Below are 19,580 nucleotides of genomic sequence, written 5' to 3'. Positions count from 1 at the left end.
TTTCTCAAGGCAGTACTTTCAGGTGGAAGCTGCTACTTCATGTGCAGTTTTTTATTATTTCCTAGTCCTGCATTGCAGTGTCACTGTTCTTTACCCAGATGAGGTTCTTTGGGTAGAGGTGCTATCTTTTATTAGATCAACTAAATAGTTGGAAAAATTGTTCTTTGCATGCTTTTGGGCACAAACGCCCTTCTTTAGGCAGAGGGAAATGTTCTTTACCCACATGCATGTGCTTAACTAGCAATGAGGGGAAGGAGAATATCCATGGCACCAGGGCTGGACACAGGCATGGGCAAACTGGACCCAGACAGAAAGGGAGCCCAAAAATGGTAATTTTTTTCCCGTTGTTTGATTATTATTATCATTATGTCTGGCCAAGGGGGCCTGATACTAAAAGTTCACCAGGCTGCCAGATGCAAGATACAAGACACTACATTTGTAACATCTTTATCTGATATCTCATGCAATGAGGGGTCAGATTGTCACCCAATCTCCCATTTTGGAAGCTGTGTACAGCTGTGCACTTGTGATGATCACAGCTATAAACTGCTTTTTTGTGTCTGGATCAGGTGAAAACTGTCACTTTTGTCTGCATGTCCGGAGTCTAGGTACATCACTGCATGGCACATACACAGCAGCATGAAAGCTGTGTGCCCATGCAGGCTGGGGGACACAGTGACTCCCCACAGGAGGCAGTGGTGTGCTGGTGGCAGTGGCGAGCAGGAGCTCCTGGAAGTGGCTGTGGTGGTGTTGGTGGCAGCAACGAGCAAGGAGCTCCTGCAGGCAGCGGGTGCAAGCAGGTGGCTGCAGCGGTGTTGGCGTTGGCGGTGAGTAGGGCGCTCCTGTAGGTGGCTGCGGGGGTGCTGGCGGTGGTGGTGCGCTCCTGCAGGTGGCGGTGACGAGCAGGGAGCGCCCACCGGCGGCCGTGGCAGTGTTGGCGATGGCGACGAGTGGAGAGCTCCCACAGGCAGTGGCATGGGGGTGGTAAGCAGGGAGCTCCAGCAGGTGGCCGTGGTGGTGTTGGCGGTGGCGGCAAGCAGGGAGCTCCCGCAAGTAGCTGTGGTGGTTTTGGTGGCAGTGGTCAGTGGGGAGCTCCTGCAAGCAGTGGCAGCACAGCAGTGGCAAGCAGGGAGCTCCCTCAGGTGGCTGCAGCGGTGTTGACGGTGGCAGCTAGCGGGGAGCTCCCACAGGTGGTGGCGAACATTGAGCTCCTGCAGATGGCTGCAGTGGTGTTGGCCGTGGCTGCGAGCGGGGACCTCCCGCAGGTGGTGGCATGGTAGCAGTGAGCAGGGAGCTCCTGCAGGTGACCATGGCGGTGTTGGTGGCAGTGGCAAGCGGGGAGCTCCTACAGGTAGTGGCGGCAAAGTGGCACGGTGGCGGTGAGCAGGGAGCTCCCTCAGGTGGCTGCAGCGGTGTTGATGGTGGCAGCGAGTGGGAAGCTTCCCACTCCTGGCACGGTGAGGCAGGGAGTGGGTGGTGAGCGCCAACTGGCGGTCGGCGACCACTCGCAGATGCCGCCAGCAGCGGCCGTGGTGGCCAGTGGCAATTGAGAACTGTCGGAAGACGCTGTCGGTGGTGTTGGTGGTGGGGTTGCGAGCGGCGACCGCCCGCAGTGTCTTCAGCGCTATTTGCAGGGGGCGCACTGCCAATCTCAGGGCGTGCGTGTGCCCCTGCATGCACCCCTGCCATGTTGCCAATGCGCGGCTGCTTCGTGAGGGGGTTGCAAAAGTTGATTGGATGGGGTTGTTTCAGACATGGTGCCGCGGTACACCTTTTCACGGCAGACTGTGCCCAAAAAAGGGCATCTGGGCCTGAAAGCTGGGAAAGAGCAATTTTCCCAACTATTTCGTGGCTCTAATAAAAGGTCGCCCCACTGCCCAAAGAACCGTGGCAGCTTTTCATGGAGCGGGGCTCCCTGACTTCAACGTTAACCTGTTTTTCCTCAGTGGATAGTGTTTTTTTGGGGGAGGGGAAGGCCAGAAGGGCGCTGGCTTTGGGGAAGAATCATGTCGCTTTAAGAAAAAATCGCGGCCAGCGCCTAGCGGTCATGCCGCGCCTCTCCGGCGAGCAGCGCACACACTCCGCCGGGCTCCCGCGCGAGCTGTGCTGCAGTGTGTGCGCGTGCAGCACTGCAGAGCCCGCGCCCGGAGCCGCACGCACCGCGCGGGCAGCCGCGCTGCGGGGTAAGCGGGGGTATTGCGTGCGTTTTCTTTTCAACATCGGGCCAAAATTAAAGGGAGGGTTGCGGGGGGTACGTTTGCAAGCCGTTGGGCGGGAATCCCGGCTGCTTTGTGAATCCCCCTGCTGAAGAGAGGATTGTATTGGGGGGGCGGGGAGTTGACATCCCGCCGTGATGGAGCGGGTTAGACCCTGCAGCCCGAACCCCGTGAGGAGGGAATGGCTGCAAGGGGAGGCTCGACTTGGATGTGGCAGCAGGTGGGGGGAGCCCTGAGGGAAGGTGGCGGCTCCCGCCTCAGCGCTGAGGCGATGGGGGGAGGGGAGGAGCCCCCCCCCCATCAGCAGAGCTTGGAACGCCGCCGACCGTTGGCGGGGGGCGTGGCCAACGGGCTGGGGGCGCGACCGACCGTTGGCGGGGGCGTGGCCAACCGCCGGGGCAGGGGGCGGGGCTTCCTGCCCCCCTGCAGGCGCCGCGAGGGAGGCACAAAGGAGCCCGCGGGGAGGTGAGTTCGCGTCCGGATCCCGCCTCGACATGTCCGGCCTCCGGGGCCCGGCCCGCACGGGTGCTGCGGGGCGGGGAGTTGGTTGTGGGGGGCGCATCTGCGTGGACAGATGTGTTATCTGATTAAAATCACTCAGGTGGGGGAAAAATTGTTCTTTGCCAGCTTTAGGGGACTGCAGCCAGCACCCGGGGTGGTCTAAGGATCTAGACAGACAAGTTATTTGGGGGGGGGGGGCGGGGAAGGTGATACCTTGTATTAGACCAACTCAGTAGTTGGAAAAAAATGTCTTTGCAAGCTTTAGGGGTTGAATTGGGCTGCAGCCAGCACACCTGGGTCTGACGGGGGTGGAGGTTGTAGCTGGGGTGGTCTAAGGATCTAGGTAGACAAGATATTTGGGGCGGTAAAGGTGATATTTATTAGACCAACTCAAGAGTTGGAAAAAAAAATGCCCTTTGCAAGCTTTAGGGGATGAACCAGGCTGCAACCAACGAGCCTGGGCCTGACGGGAGTGGAGGTTGTAGCCCGGGTGGTCTAAGGATCTAGGGAGCCAAGGTTTTTTGAGGGTCAAGGTGATATCTCGTATTAGACCGACTCTGTAGTTGGAAAATTTGTTCTTTGCAAGCTTTCAGGTACAAATCAGGCTGCAACCAGCAAGCCCGGGTCTGATGGGGTAGCCTAAGGATATAGGCAGACAAGGGTTGTTTTTTTGGGTAGATGTGATATCTTTTATTAGAACAACTCTGTAGTTGGAAAAATCGTTCTTTGTGAGGTGTCTGAAACAAATGCTACAACCAACAAGCCCGATGTCTGACTGGGGGTGTAGGTAGTAGCCAGGGTAGTCTAAGGATATAGGCAGACAGGGTTTTTGCGGGGGGCGGTAAATGTGATATCTTTCATTAGACTAACTCGGATAGTTGGAAAAACTGTTCTTTGCAAGCTTTTGGGTATAAATACCCTTTGTCGAGCTGAAGAAGCATCTGCAGTAGGTCTGCACAAGGGTTTTTCCCACTGCTGCAGCATTTAAGGGCTCAGACATTTTTCTTCAGTGGCCCAATACCTTCTCACGCTCCTTTCCTCCAATAATGGTTTTGGGGTCAGTGGTTGTAGCCACGTTGGTCTAAGGACATAGGCCGACAAGGTTTTTTGGGTGGATATGAAATCTGTCATTAGACCAATTAAATGTAGTTGATCTAGCACCTTTGTGAGTCTGGTTCAGCCGTCGGTTTCCACAGCATCTGGTGGCAACGAGTTCCCCACTTCTGTTACACGCTGGGTGGAAAAGACTGCCTTGTCCAAGTCGAAAGCTTGCTACCTACTCATTTTATTTTGCGATCTCCGAGTTTTCAAATCCGTTTGTAAAACCGTGGAGTGGGTGTGTATAAAATGAAACCTTGAAAATAACTCTATTGCTGAGCTACCTTGGGTCCACTAGGCAGCTCAGAAGATGTGTGCACGTGCAAAACTTTCTAAACCAGTGTCCAAAAGTGCAGTGTAGATTTGATTGCTTAAATCTGTACATTGCCAGCTGTGTCCTTGGAATGGCAGACGGCTTAAAAATTCAGTTCTGTGCCATATCCCGTACTGCTTTCCCATAGTATTTGAGTGCCTTCCAATAGTGCATTGACGTGACTAACATCTGTCATGTGTGGCTCATTCCTACCTTTCTTCTTGCCCCCAGGGGTTAGCTGTGTGTGTGTAGCATAGTGTTTTGTTTTGGTAGTGCTTTTTGGTTTGATGTGGTTTCTTCTCCTTTTCTGTGTGTATGTGTGTCTAAATAGTAGAAGAAGCAAAATGTATAAAACATGGCTGTCATTCTGCATCTTTGGATAATTTAACGTTATGCTAAGATCATTGAATGCCTTGAATATAAGGACCAGGTCACTGGAAGTTTTTAAATGGTTAGACAAACATTGTTAAGGATGGTTTGGACAGGGAGGATCCTGCCTTGAGCAGGGTTTTGGATTGTGTACGGTCAGTCCCCTCCTGCCCTATTTTGCTGTGATTTGTGAGTTTGAACTTGGCTCAGGACTCCCTGGGAAGGGAGTGTAGAGCATTGCTAAACTGCTGACTTGACCAGTTGTGGGTGTGTACTTTCAAGCAACAGAGAACGGAGAGCTTTCAGATGTTACAGAACATCTCCAATAAAAGTGCTGCTGCTTTCTTGCAGCTTCTCCTGTGTCAGTTTTGTCCAAGCACTGGGCAAATGTAGGGAAAGAGGTAGAGTTGTACGCTACCTTCATGTGAGTCCATTCTGTGTTACCTGCTCCTCTGATGGCTGTGTGTAATGTTGATTGGGAGCTGGAGAGAGATTTTGTTCTTGTGGCCTCTACAAGAGAAGGGACCTTATGGGTGTGGCATAGTTTCTCACTGCTGTTCTTTGGAGGCAGCCAGGATGGAAGAGTTCAAGTCATTTTAGCAAGTTCCCTGGGTGGTATTGGTTGCTGTGACAGTCAACAAGGGAAGGCTTGGGCTGAGACTCTCATGATGTATCCAGTACTTCATGAGGGGTTGAAGACACCAGATTCCAGGATTACAGGTAGGTTCACTGGCATTGCTTGGGGAGTGGATGCATGCTGTTTGAGAAGCCTTTCTGACATTTTCAGCAAAATAAGCTGATGGTGCTCTGCAGCCTTTGGTGCTAGATTCATAACACCCCCTAGCTTTTATCATCAGCTGCTTCAGTGTTTTACAAAAAAAAGTTGGTATCATTATTCTTATTTTACAGATGGGGAAAGCAACACACAAAGCCTGGCTGTAACTTATTTAAGGCTGCCCAGCTGGCCTGCAGTAAGGTCATTGATCCAAGTGCTGCATCCCACAGTGAACTGTAGGCTCTCAAAATTAGTTAAATAGATTACTACCACCATGGGATGTGTTAATGAGGACTGATAGGAAGGGTCTCTTGACAGATCATTGTATAGTTCAAAACAGAAAACTTTTTAGATTTTAACCTCTGTGTTTCAGCCCTTGATTTCTGTCCCTGCACTTGAGTCACTGCCCTTTTCTTCACCTAGTAAGGGTGTTGGAAGGCCAAGGGGATCTGTGTGAGCAAAGGGAAGGGAGAAGCTATTTAGGAGCCAGCTTTTCAGAGAATAAAGCTAGTGCACAATGATGATTGCTCTGGGCAGGGCAAATACAGGGTCCATCTTTAAGAAAAGGAAGGTTCTGGGGAGCTACAAACCGGTCAGCCTTACTTCAGTCCCTGGAAAAATCATGGAGCAAGTCCTCAAGGAATGCATTTCTAAGCACTTGGAGTAGAAAGTGATTAGTAACAGTCAGCGTGGCTTCACCAAGGGGAAGTCATGCCTGACCAACGTGACTGCCTTCTATGAGATGACTGGCTTTGTGAATGTGGGAAGAGCAGTGGACTTGACTCTACCTTGACTTTAGCAAAGCTTTTGATAGAGTCTCCCACAACAGGCAAGCTAGGGAAGTACAGATTGGATGAGTGGGGTGGTAAGGTGGTTAGAAAACTGGCTGGCTGGTCAGGCTCAGAGGGTTATAATCAATGGCTTGATGTCTAGTTGGCAAGCGGTATCAAGTGGAGTGCCCCAGGATCAGTCCTAGGGCCAGTTTTGTCCATGTCTTCATCAGTGACCTGGAAGATGGGATGCAGTACAAGTTTTCAGATGATACCAAGCTGGGGGAGTAGTAGATGCAATGGAGGGTAATGTTAGGATTCAGGGAGACCTTGACAGGTCTTTCTGAATTGGAGGATGGGATTGAAAGAGATCTTCTGAGGTTCAGTAGGGAGAAGTGCAAAGTGCTGCATTTAGGGTGAAACAGTCCCATGAGCTGGTACAGGCTGGGCACCGACTGGCTAAGCAGCAGCTTTGCAGAAAATGACCTGTGAGTTATAGTGGATAATAAGCTGAATAGGAACCAACAGTGTGCCCTTGTAGTGAAGAGGGCTAATGGCATCCTGGGCTGCGTTAATAGGAGTCGAGGGAAGTGATTCTTCCCCTCTGTTCTGCACTGGTGAGGCCACATCTGGAGTCCTGTATCCAGTTTTGGGCCCCCACTACACAAAGGATGTGGACAAATTGGACAGAGTCCAGTGGAGGGTAGCTAAAATGGTTCCGGGGGCTGGGGGACTTGACTTTGTGAGGAGAGGCAGAGGAAACTGGGCTTGCTTAGTTGAGAGAAGAGAAGATTGAGGGGGGATTTAATAGCTGCCTTCAACTGCCTGAAAAGGGTTCCAAAGAGGACAGACCTAGACTTTCAGTAGTGGCAGATGACAGAACAAGGAGCAATGGTCTCCAGTTGCAGCAAGGAAAGTGTAGGTTGGATATTAGGAAGAACCTTCCCACAAGGAGGGTAGTAAAGCACTGGAACAGGTCACCTAGAGTGGTGATGGAGTCTTCATCCTTGGAGGTTTTTAAGATCTGGTTGGACAAAGCCTTGGCTGGGATGGTCTAGTTGGTGATAGTCCTACTTGGAGCAGGGGATTGGACTAGATGGGCTCATGACATCCCTCCCAACCCTAATTTTCTATGATTCTGATCCTCAGTTTGTGACTGGTTGGTGTAGTACTGCTGTCCTTTTGCACACTTCAGAATTTAATAGAATCTTACTTTTTACCGTCCAGTCACTGGTCTTACTTGCTGAGGATGCTGATCACTGCTATAATGGTGGTGGGGAATGTGGCTTGGTTGTTATGTTCTCTGTTATTCTGTAGTCCAAAAAGCATGTGAGCTGTGCTCAATTTTTGAAGAGAATATGGAGAAGTTAGGGTCAAAATGTGGGCAACAGAAATAATAAAAGGCTTGAAAGACAAGCTGTATAAGGAGTGATGGAAGAAATAGGCACGTTCAGCTTGTGGAAAAGGTAGTTTTAATGGGGAACATGATAGCAGTTTTCAAATATCTAAGGGCTGCCATAAAGAGGAAGACCACCTTTTCTTTCCCACTGCAGAGAGCAGAACACAGCAGTGGCTTGAAATTGCAGCAAAGCAGGTTTAAATTGGGCATCTGGAAAAATTTTTTTACTGTTAGAACAGCAAGGCAAGGGAATAAACTGTCTATGGAAGTTGTGGAATTTCCTTCATTGGAAGTTTTCAGTAAGAGGTTGGAATAAGCATTGCCTGGTGATGATTTAGGAGAAGTAATGCCTGAAGTGTGCTATGAAGAGCAAGAGTTGGGAGCCCCCTCTCTCCCAGTTCTCACTGCTGGGAGCTCGTGAGAAGAGCTGTGCAGCCCAAAGCAGGTAGAAAGTCAAGAGGACAGTGTTCAGCAGCAGGAAAATGAAGCAGAGCTCTATGACCAGCTTAGTTAGGAAAGAAGATTAAATAAGCTGGGATAAGGAGGGGGTCATTTGACAGAAAGGAGTGTTCTGGCTCTCCAGTTAGGTTGTGTGATATGTAATGCTTTTTGCCATCCCCATGTTGTAGAGCAGGAAGGTGATTTTTGTTTTTTTCCCTTGCTTCTGGGCTTTGCTGGTTGCCGCATGGGGCTGGGGATGATTTTTTTTTTCTCCCTTTGCTGCAGGTATCAGGATCTCTTTCTTTTTCTTCCCCTACCCACTCCTCCCATTGTCCTTGGAAGCATTGGTTTTGGCTTGCAGCCATGAGTGAGGACTTTGCCTGGGATGTGTCAGTGCTTCTGCTGGGACTAATGAACTCCTAGTTTCTTGGTTAGGGGGTCTTGGTCCTCTGCTTATGGTTATACCAGTAACCACATTTGGGATCCAGAAGGAATTATTGCCCCCATTGTCAGATCAGCATCAACCTTGAGGATTTTTGCCTTTCCCAGTAGCAGGGGACATGGTCTGCTTCCTTGGGGTCTCAAATGTATTTTAGAGTACTGTTGCCCTTTACTGTCAGGACTTCTGATAGTGCCCTTGTCTCCTGATTTACTGGTGGCTATTTAGGCTGTTCTTGGCATTTTGGGGCAGTGTGCCTGGTAGTTGTGTGACAAGGTTTTTCCTTTAGTTTTAGGAATAGTTAGGCAGGCGCTTGTTCAGGATAGTTTACATAGGGATGCTCCTGCATTGAGCAGAGGGTTGGATGAGATAACCTCCAGGTATAATTTTCTGTGATTCTAGAAGATGGTGTGTAGCTACCCGAATGTGAAACCAGTTTCTGACCTGAAAAAAGTTAGCTTCTACTATATACTAACATGAAGCTAAGAGTCTGGAGCTAAAGTAAAATAAATATTGAATTTACTTTTTAAAAATTACCTCAAACTTCTTCACTTGAGTTGTTTTTGTTTTTTGGGTGGTTTTTTTTTAAAGGTAATATGGTTCCAACCTTTTTCCTTTATAATGCCTATCTGCATGGATCAGTTTACAGGATTGGGGCCTGAAGTAAAAATATGAAACTTCTGGATCTTTGCTATATTTTAAACTGAATACATTCTTACCACTTTCCAAATTTTTACTGTAAATTATAATAGTCTACTTCTTTTGTATATTTTTGGAAAGATGGTTTCTCCTGCAGTACAGTATTTTAACAGGCCATTATTTCCATATGCATTTGGAGAGAAGAGTATAGCCCTGAGTATTAAATAGCTAATGCTGCACCTAACAACACCTTCTGCATTAAGATTTCTTCATATGCTTTTGTTGTTTTGTTCATAAGGCAACTGGCATTGCAAAACATACCAAGTGGGGTTCATTGTTTTTGGGGGGCTTTGCTGTGCCATTTGGCACAAAGTGATGAATGAAAAATATTCGTCCATTTATCAGTTCATCAATTTAAAACCAACTTATTTGCCCTGTTAATGTGGTTGGAGTAAATTATGGTGTTGTGCAGTCTAATTGTATATCTAATTTCTGCGTTCATTTTTCAGTAATTGGCATAGAGAAGAAATACCACTTTTCATGTTCTGATGCCTCCCCCTCCCCCCATTGCCCCTTGCTAGCCAAATTTCAGATGCACCAGCACATTGCATGCTGCACAAACTTAAATGAGGACTAAAACTGTTTCTTTTTTAAAATGTCTTATGTACATATCTGGCTCTTGTGTTGTGTGGACAGTTCTGTTACTTGGGTTACCAGAAAGGCTTGATCAGATTTTTAAGTACATTAATGCATCCGTTTGTATGTGAAAGTACCTTAATTATGGCATTGTTTTAATCTAAAACCACAGTCTGCTCCCTGGTTAAGAAGGCTAATAATCTGAAAAATGCTTCTCTAACAGCAGTTTACTTTTATGCTTAAGCATTTTAACTCATTATTTTTTTACCAACTACTTCAGTTAATAATGTTAGAAAACTTCAACCTGTTTAGAGACTAAAGTTGGATTTTTTTCCCCCTTGAATCTCCATTGCTTAGTTTATTTCCACTTAATTGGGATGACAGTTTAATCAAGATATTTTCTTAGAACATATTAAATATAATTCTGATGAAAGGCAATGACTGCTGCAGAATAGGGATGGTATTAATACAAATTCTATTTAATAGAGATACAATCAGCTGGTGTTAAGTGATGTTTAGTCACACATTGCAGCGGTCTGTGCTCTCATCTGTTTAGGCTGTTTGCCACTGAGCAGCAACATCTCCCAGCTTGGATGCCCTAGCCACCTGCCCCATCTTGCATGCTTCAAGCCTGGTAATGTTCTGTTTAGCCTGCTCTGACATCTCCCTCAAAACTTTGGCCTTCATTATGCTTGAGAGCAGGGGATGCAGGATGTCTCTGAGTGGGGTCACCTGCATATTTCTGGGTCTGGAGCTTGCAGGTAGGCAGGAGATGCTTAGAATCCCAGGATTCACTGCCCCTGGGATTACCAAGCACTCTGGGAACATGTGCCATAAACCAGTGGAGATCAACCTTTTAGAGTGGCCGACCAAGTGCTTGCAACCCAGCTGCGCTCCACCCCACTCCCCTCTGGTAGGGTAGGAATGGGTTAGGAAGAGAGCAGGGCTGGGGAGTGACTACCAGTGTTAATGTGAGAAGAGTACCTTTGGCTGCAGAAGGGATCAGTGGCAGGGCAGGGAAGTAGTACCCAGCAGCTACCTGTTCAAATCCATAGTACAAGACAGTTATTATCCTCAAAGAGCTTATGGCAAAAACAGGGTTGCCCTGTGCTAAAAGCACATGTAATTATTTGGAATCTGTTGCAAATCCCCTTTAATCTTTTGATTTAAAAGTATATACAGAGAAGTCAAGTAAAATTCTTCTTGTAACTTTATAGGCCATTATTTTGGTAAATTCTCCTGGACAGGTCAAAGATGGTTCACTGTCTACCATTTATTAAGTAACTGAAAGCTATTTATTGCCCTCTGTGGATGATTCTAATATGACGTTATTATTTAGAAATTCAGGTTATGCATGTGCATCCCAACTCCATGTTCCAGTTTCTTTTAGATCATAGAGTTTTAGAAAATGAGGGTTGGAAGGGGCCTCAGGAGTCATATTTAGTACAAACTACTAGTAGATATGCCCCACCTACATCATCCCAGGCAGGGCTTTGTCTACCCAGGTCTTAAAAACCTCCAAGGACAGGGATTCTATGATGTCTCTGGGTAGCCTGTTCCTACGAATGCAGCCCAGTATGCCATTAGCCTTCTTTGCAAAAAGGGCACAAAATATGAAAAGTGTGGATTTTTTCCTGTTCGTTAGATAGCTGGGTGAATACAAGTTAGAATTCTCATTGACTGTTGATTTGAATCTTAAAACTTGTTTTATAGTTGCTACAGGACTTGTTTTGCATTCAAAGGAAGTATCTGTGGTCTGTATTAAACATCTTAAGGGCTGAAAACATACGGTTAAAATGCTTTGCAGACCTCTAAATATGTACTTATTGGAATAAAGAATTATTTTTATAAGATTGAAAAAGCATCCAAAATAGATTATTCTAATAAAACATTCATTAGTTTTTTGTAATAAAAAGGCAGATATTTGAGCAACTGATTAGGAAAAATGATATCCAGATGTGATATGTTTTCTTATTTAATAATGGCTAGTATTGTGCTTTGAAAAACAATTGGCAAGAGGCAAACTGCTGTAAACCTATAACAGCAAAACATATTTTATGAGTTTTTCTTATCAATGTAATCAAAATCAAACTTTTTTAATTAACAAAAATATATTTGGTTCCCCTTCCCTTCATAACAGCTGGGTTTTGTTTGTGAAAAAAAATAACTTCATATGTTATTTTCATCGCTTCTATGAAAATGGTCTTGGGTAATATGGTGAAATATGGCTTTAGAATAAAAGGTGCACTACTTAGGCCCAAATTAAGATCTCCCAGTGAAGTTTTGTTTTTCATTTATTTATGTATATGTTATGCTTACACTTGCAGCAAGCACTATGTAAGAACAATATAGTGCGTCAAGAAAAAAATTGGAATAAAAATTGACTAGAATCAGAACTTGAAGCCAGTCAGTTTAGCTTGTTTGATCTGAAGCTCAAATAGTAAGCAACACAATGAATTTGATTTTTAAAGTCCTTGGTTTTAATAATCAAGGGTTCATGTTATGGCATGGATAGGGAGGTGCTTTAAGTTATAAATATAGATTTCATAAACGTTAGGGCTGGAAGGGACCTCGAGAGGATCATTGAGTCCAGCCCCATGCTCTAGGGGCAGGAAGTCAGCTAGTGTCAAAGGATCTGAGCAAGATAGACGTCCAAATGTTTCTTAAAGGAGTCCAGAGTAGGTGCTTGCACCACCTCTGGAGGAAGTCTATTCCAGACCTTGGGGGCTTGGACAGTAAAGAAGTTTTTCCTTATGTCCAACCTGAAATGGTCTTGGTGGAGTTTGACTGTTTCACCTTGTCATCCCATGGGGCGCTCTGGTGAACAGGCGTTCCCCCAGATCCTGATGTACACCCCTTGTATACCTATAAGTAGCCACCAGGTTCCCCCGGGCCTGTGCTTTTCCAGGCTGAAGAGTCCCATGACTCTCAGCCTGTCATTATAGGGCCTGTTCTCTTGCCCTCTGATGGTACGCGTGGCTCTTCTCTGGACTCTCTCAAGTTTTTCCACATCCTTTTTAAATTGTGGAGCCCCGAATTGGATGCAGTACTCCAGCTGTGGCCTCACCAAGGCCGAGTACAGTGGGAAGATGACATCCTAGGATTTGCTTGAGAAACACCTCTGGAGTTTTGCTCGCTTTACCAGCTGCAACATTGCATTGCTGGCTCGTGTTCATCTTGTGGTCAGTCATGACTCTCAAGTCCCTTTCAGCCATGCTGCTAGCAAGCGTAGCACTGCCAAGCCTATAAGCTGCAGCGGGTTTTTCCCCCAAGGTGGGGTACCTTGCATTTTTTGGTATTGAATGCCATCAGGTTTTTGTCCACCCATTTTCTGAGCCTGTCGAGGTCAGCCTGGATTACCAGCTTATCCTCAGGTGTAGATGCTTTACACCGAAGTTTGGTGTCATCGGCAAACTTGGCCAGTCCTCTTCTGATACCAATGTCCACATCATTAATAAAAATGTTAAAAAAGTGTAGGCCCAAAGATGGACTTACTTCCATCGATTACCACTCTCTGGGTCCAGCCTGGGAGCCAATTCCCTAGCCATTGGACTGTGATGTGCCTGAGGCCACAGTTGGCCAATTTTTTCCACGAGGAGCTCATGGGACACCAGATCAAAGGCTTTTTTAAAGTCAAGATATATGACGTCAATCTCTTCTCCCTTGTCAAGGTGATATGTCACCTGATCATAGAAGGAAATGAGATTGGTCAGGCAAGACCTACAGCCGTGCTGGCTGTCCCTCAGGATGTTGCCATCAGCAAGCTTGTCAAGAATGGTCTCTTTGATAATTTTTTCCAAGATCTTTCCTGAGAGAGCTCAGGCTGATTAGGCCTGTAGTTCCCTGGATCTACTTTCATCTCTTTCTTGAAGATAGGCACCACACTGGCCTTCTTCCAGTCTTTGGGCATGTCACCCAAGTGCCACAAGTTCTCGAAGATCTGGGCCAGTGGCTGAGCTATGATGTCTGCCAGCTCCTTAAGTACCCTGGGGTGTAAACTGTCTGGGCCAGCTGACTTGAAGGTGTCCAGCCTCTCATGGTATTCCTTTACATGGTCTACAGTGACATACGGTAACAATTCTCCCTCACCCTGGCTTTCCCATCCCGTGTTGAGCAGGGTGGTCCCTTGGGGCTGGTGAAGGACCAATGCAAAATACCCATTAGCTTTTTCCTGGGTGTCGGTTGTCAGTTGTCCCATTTGGTTTAGTAGGGGTCCAGGGTTACCTTTGCTTTTCTTCTGGCTCCCCATGTAGCTAAAAAAAGGGCTTTTTATCATCCTTGATACATGTAGCTAGTTGGAGTTTGGTCGCAGCCTTGGCTTTCCTGGTTTACCCCCTACAGGTCTGGACCAGTGCAGAACACTCCTCCTTTGAGGTGGATCCATCCTTTATAGGTCCTTCTTTTTAGATGCAGGAGGTCCACAAGTTTCCTGCAGAGCCAGTGAGGTTGCTCTACCTTTTTGCTACCCTTCCTCCAAGATGGGACTGACATTGCTTGTGGTTTCAGGATTGCTCCATTGAGGAGCCAACCACTCATCCTGAGCTTTCCTCCCCTTCAGTTTGTGGTCCCTTAGGGCCTTGCCAGCAAGCCTCCTGAGCTTGTCGAAGTCAGCTTTCCTGAAGTCAAGGACTTCTGTATTGCTGACTGACTTGCCAGCCTTACGGTGGGTAGTGAAAGTGATTAGCTCATGGTCGCTGTCTCCCAGCTTCCTTTCAATCATTAGGTTGCTGACTAGATCACCCCCCTTTGTCAGTACCAGGTCGCACAGCGCTTTGCCTCATGTTGGTCCACAGACTTCTTGAGTCGGATAGAGCGTGTCCACGCATGAGAGGAAGCTTTGCGACCGCTCAGATTTGGCTGAGTGCTCTTCCCAAGAGATGTCCGGGTAGGTGAAGTCTGCCATGACAACCATGCGCCAGGAGTGTGCAGCTTCAGCTAGTTCCTTGGTGAATTCCTGGTTGAGCTCTTGTTTCTGATTGGCAGGTCTGTAGTAGACTCCTACCATTGTGTCCCCTGTGCCATGTTCACCATGGATTTTAACCCAGAGGGTCTCCAGTCGTCCACCCTGGGTGCCAGTGGTGCCTTGCAGGGATGTGTAGCTTTCCTTGACATAGAGCTACTCCCTCGCCCCTTTTATCTGCACAACCTCTCCTGTACAGGGTATAGCTGTCTATACCTGTGGCCAAGTCATAGGTGCAGTCCCACCAGATCTCTGTTATCCCTATGAGATCATAGTCATTCTTTTTTAGCAGGAGGACCAGTTCCTCCTGTTTGTTCCCCAAACTCCTGGCATTGGTATACAGGCATGTAAGTGTCCTATCGGAGGCAGTAGTCTCCCCTACACTCCCAGGAGGACATTGTTTCAGGTTTGGGGTAGGGTTAGATTCCCTTGAATGTCTTAGCCTGCTGGATTTGCAGAAGTTGCCCAGTGGGCTTGCTGTGGCAGTAGTCCCTCCATTCCCTGGCGGGCTTAGTTTAAAGCCCAGTCAAGCAGGTCAGCCATTTTGGCTGAGAAGAGCTTCCATCCCAGTTAAGTGAGGGTGGAGGCCGTCTCTTCCCAGTAGACCACTGCCTCTCTCACCAGACTGCTGTCGTAGCCGAAGCCTTCACAGTGACACCAGCGCTGCAGTCTTTGGTTGACTACCTCAATCCTCCTCTCCCTCCTTGGCCCATAACCTGAAACCAGGAGGATTGAGAAAAACGCCACTTCTGACCCCAACCCCCAAAGCCCTGTAGCCTCTTATGACCTAGCTGGGATTGCTCCGAGCCATGTCATTCGTGCTCAGATGGATAAGGAGCATAGGGTAGTGGTCGGTGAATAAGGTATCCTTAAATTGGTGGTGGAGTGCATTGTGGCTGCCTTATTTTACATCAAATTTCTTTTTCTGATTAAAAAATACTTGGTAAAACTGAAAAATTATTTGCAGTGAGTGATTGGTAATGGTACACCATTCAGAATGATGTTCTTGTTCTCAAGCTCTGAAACGTCTTGGTAATCAGTATCTGCATAGCATTTGTATGCCCGGAGACAGCTCTGTTTATTGAGGACATAAAGGGTGGAATCCACCAAATGTCTTGCTTTTGCTCAACTACCTTATGGCTCAGCATTTCTGCAGATATATTGTACCATTCTTACAGGAAGTACCTTAGGAGTATAAATTATACTAGGTCAAAATCACTATTGATACAAAGTCAGGCTCTTGGCTGTTCCAACATAAGATGGAACAGTCCACTACAGTGCTTTGGTGTATTCCTACCTGGACAACTGGCTGGTGCAGAGAAAATCTTATTGGGTACAAAGTCTATCCTTCTCATCTAAAAGTAGTGGAGATGCAGGGTCTCCAGTCCACCTGCCCCACCCTCCAGTGCAGGCTGGGTAAACCCCAGCCTGAGCTCCCTCCCTTTTCCCCTCTCCCATCCTCAAGACAACACCAGAGCTGGGAAGGGTGACAGGGGATCTAAGGGGAAGGGGCTGTAGAAATCCAGTCACTCCAAGCTGGAGCCTGATCTCCCAACCCCCCAGACCCAACAGTGAATTCATTACTGGGTTGGGGAGATCACTGTAACTCACGGCACTTCTCATGAAGCACTATGATTACAATGGCGGGGGGCGTTGTATGTCTGTCAGCACCCTAAATGTGCAGACATCAAGCCTCACACTACATTCAAAGACTAATTCATTGGGGGCAATTTTAGCTTCTAAAATGCTATCGGTTACTGCCTGAGCCAAGTTTCAGTACTAAGTGATTTGCGTCTGCAAACAGGCTCCAACCAAACTGCTACTAAATTGGTCATGCCATTAGGTTGCATTGTGTTTTGTATTTTGAATCTGCTGAAGGCAGAACTACCGTTCAGGAGCATAGAAGGCTAGCTAAGACTGTGTACACCCCATACAAACATCCAAACAGATATGGTTCTGATTTTATTTCAGTTAGTACTGTCAGGCCTTTAAATGGCAGCAGGAAGAATATATACACATCAGATTAGAACTTGGCATCCTGGAAGACTTGCAGTGCATTCCCACAGTATACCTTAGGTTGCCTGGCACAGGTTGCAATGGATGACATGCTTTACGACAAGCAGACCAGGGTTGGATCTCTCTAAACACCCCCTGCCTTGTATCAGGAGCCCATCAGATTCTGGTTCTTGTGCATTAGGCATGAGATCACCCTTTCCACAGTACACTTGCCCCGCAGGACAAACTTGGCACATACCTGAAGGAGATACTTCTCTTTGAGTCACAACTGAGAGAACAAAGATCCCATTCTTAAGAACTTCTTCTCAGAACTGGAAATAGCCCCAGAGAGACTTCTGTACAGTGTAGACCAACGAGAAGTGCCAGCTTCTCTGGCCACTTCCTGAATAATCCATGATCTATGTTTAGTGCCTTCCTGATCCCATAGACTGGTAGGTGGAGCTGTAGTACTACTGTCTATCTCTATAGCGCTGTGATAAATCCAATAAATAAGGACCTATCTAACTTGCAGAGACACAGGGTTTTTCGTGGTCTGCTTGTGTCATGCAGAGCCCACTTTCACAGGCATTTAGTGGGGGGGCTCACTCTGTGCCGTTTGGTGGAGAGGCCCTACTGAGGGGAGGAGGAGCAAGGGGGCAACCACCATCTTGTCTGCTATGCTTGATGCCACTCCACCAGTTCGTGCCTTTCTTTCCTGGTAGCAAGGACCACTGGCTCCCTCCACGGAGTCAGCATTTTATTTTTATTAATTTGTTGTTGATTTCGCAGACAATCCTGGACTTCACGGTTTCTGCTAAACTGTGAATTAAGTAGGTCCCTACCAATAAGGCTAAGCCAAATTATTTTGGTAGCCATAGCATAGCTAGGAGAATTTTGGTTCCTCATCTGTCACATCGCTTGTCTGCCCAACCCAAGATTTGTCAGATTTTCAGTTGCAGATTGGAGAGAGGGTTCAGTATACAGACCTGCAAGCTCTCCACTTTGTAACCTGGATGCTGGCTGGGTGTTGAGCATGGAAGGATTGTTCTCTTCATCTATCCATGGCATAACTGTCAACAGCATGAAAACTACTATGAGCAAGACTTATCAGGAAAAGTGGACAAGATTCTCTTCCTGGCACAGTAAAACAACCTGGACAACCTTCTGGAGTTGCAACAGAGTGAGCTTTATATAAACATAAGCAGTGCTACATGGTCCTCCACTAGAGAATGGCAGGCCAGTCACAGCCCCAGTGGAATTGTTCTACCTGACTCAGCCTTTCTACCACTAGACAGTCTGAAAATACTAATGCCACTGCAGAATCTTAACCTAGTTCAGTTCATTGGCCAATCTTTTGGTCTGGTAGTATCATGTTGTACTTATCAGCAATAGCTGTCATTTCAGCCAGAAGCATAGGGGACATGCAAGAATGGCAACTTAACTACCTCCCTTTCCCCTTCATGTTTCTTCCCTCAGATAAATGTCTTTAAGGATGCAAGCCAATTTTTTACGAAAGGCGGTCAGAATCTTCCACCTAACCCAGGGGTTGGCAACATATAGCCTGGAGGCCAGATATAGCCCTCGGAGCCAGTGGATCTGGCTGGCAGAGTTGGGCAGAGGCAAAGCTTTCCAACTTTGCCAAAAGGTTTATACCTGGTTTCTCTTTAGGTTGCATAAATCATTTGGCAGAATTGGAAGGCTTTGTTTCTGCCCATGCTGGGGCTGGGCAGCTGAAAGCTGTGCCTGCACTGCTGCTGCTTCTCCCTGCTCCCTGACTGGAACACAGATGCAGCTTTCAGCCAATGAAGAAGTAAGCTGCGACTGGACAGCTTTCCACTGAGCCCACGCTGCACTTGGGAAAGGGAGGAGGAAGCAGCACCAGTGCGGATACAGTTCCCAGCTGCCCAGCCCCCCACTTACCCTGCCTACCCTGGCTGGAAGCAGCGCTCGTGCCCCAGACAGGGAGTGGCTGGGTGCAGCTCCCATTGGCTTGGCCCTGGTATGAGCACAGGCAAAAAAACCCCTTGCTTTTGATGCGTCACCAAAGCACCCAGCCTGTGCCAGAGTGGACCCAGCTTGTTCCAGCCTGTAGCTTGAAAAGATTCTGGGCCCCTGACCCTAAACCAAGAGATTCAGCTTCTTCCACACCCATCTCAAAATCTTGTGTTCCTGGGAGTCTGTAGTTGTGGGGGCTGAGGTACAGGATGTTGGTGCCTTCCTGGCAAAGCAGAAGGTGTATACAAGCTATGTGGGTACTATTAAGGGAGAGAAAAATCCAGTTCTCCAACCATCTGCACGTGGTGATGTGTGCATACCAATAGCAGAATGTTCCCTACGTGTTGTACAACCCTAGTTACTGTAAGACCAGTACTGTACTTCACAGTTGTTCTTGCTTCCCTTCCTACTTGATACTGGTTTAAAAAAAAAAAAAATGCTTGCTTAAAGCTACTACTATAAACATTGAGACACAAGTACTAATTAAAATAATTTAGCGAGTACTGGAAGATTGAACTAATTGAGGTAGGTAATATAATCTGATCTTGTTTTTAAGGAAATAAAGCCTCCAGCTATTTGCCTCTAAGAATAGAAAATGGATGGTGTCATCAAACATGCAATAAACTTACAGCAACAAGTATTGTATTGCTCGTGCAATACATCCTCCTTTGTAATATAAATCTGATGCTGTTGGTGTTCCCAGGGGTTAAACTGAATTGTATTATGACTGTCATCTACCTCTGCTAGCAAAGCTTTTCTTAAAGCATACATGTAGACAATAAGGCTTTTTATACAAGGTGACCTTTGATGTATTTTGGGTTCAGATTTCACTGGGCCTTGTAAAGATTCTGGTTACAGCCCCCACCCTGTCCATGGTTAGCTGTCAAAACATGTTTGAAGTAGAAGGTAAAGTACACCTTATTAGCCCATTACAGTTATGTAGAGGTCATGTGTTTATTCTCCCAGTAATATACACACAGCTGCCATTGATATTAATGATTGTTAAGTGGAATGCAACTTATGGTTCATAATGA

At 46.9% G+C, this 19,580-nt stretch overlaps 1 protein-coding gene across 13 annotated transcripts in view; it reads left to right on the top strand.

The window, feature by feature from the left end:
* The first annotated feature begins 2,047 nt into the window (after positions 1 to 2,047).
* Positions 2,048 to 19,580, top strand: part of ADD3 (adducin 3) — a 157,721-nt gene continuing 140,188 nt past the window's right edge. For 4 of the 13 annotated variants that reach the window (XM_090056952.1, XM_090056958.1, XM_090056960.1 and 1 more), the window contains exon 1: positions 2,049 to 2,183. The gene's annotated coding sequence lies outside the window, so the exon portion shown is untranslated. The other 9 variants (XM_090056959.1, XM_090056961.1, XM_090056962.1 and 6 more) reach the window with 6 other exon arrangements.

This window comes from Crocodylus siamensis, chromosome 7 (assembly GCF_052110815.1).
Source record: "Crocodylus siamensis isolate JL-2025a chromosome 7, ASM5211081v1, whole genome shotgun sequence".
NCBI classification, from domain to species: Eukaryota; Metazoa; Chordata; order Crocodylia; family Crocodylidae; genus Crocodylus; species Crocodylus siamensis.
The sequence above is the reverse complement of the archived record's forward strand: the minus strand, read 5'-3'. Positions and strand labels throughout refer to the sequence as shown.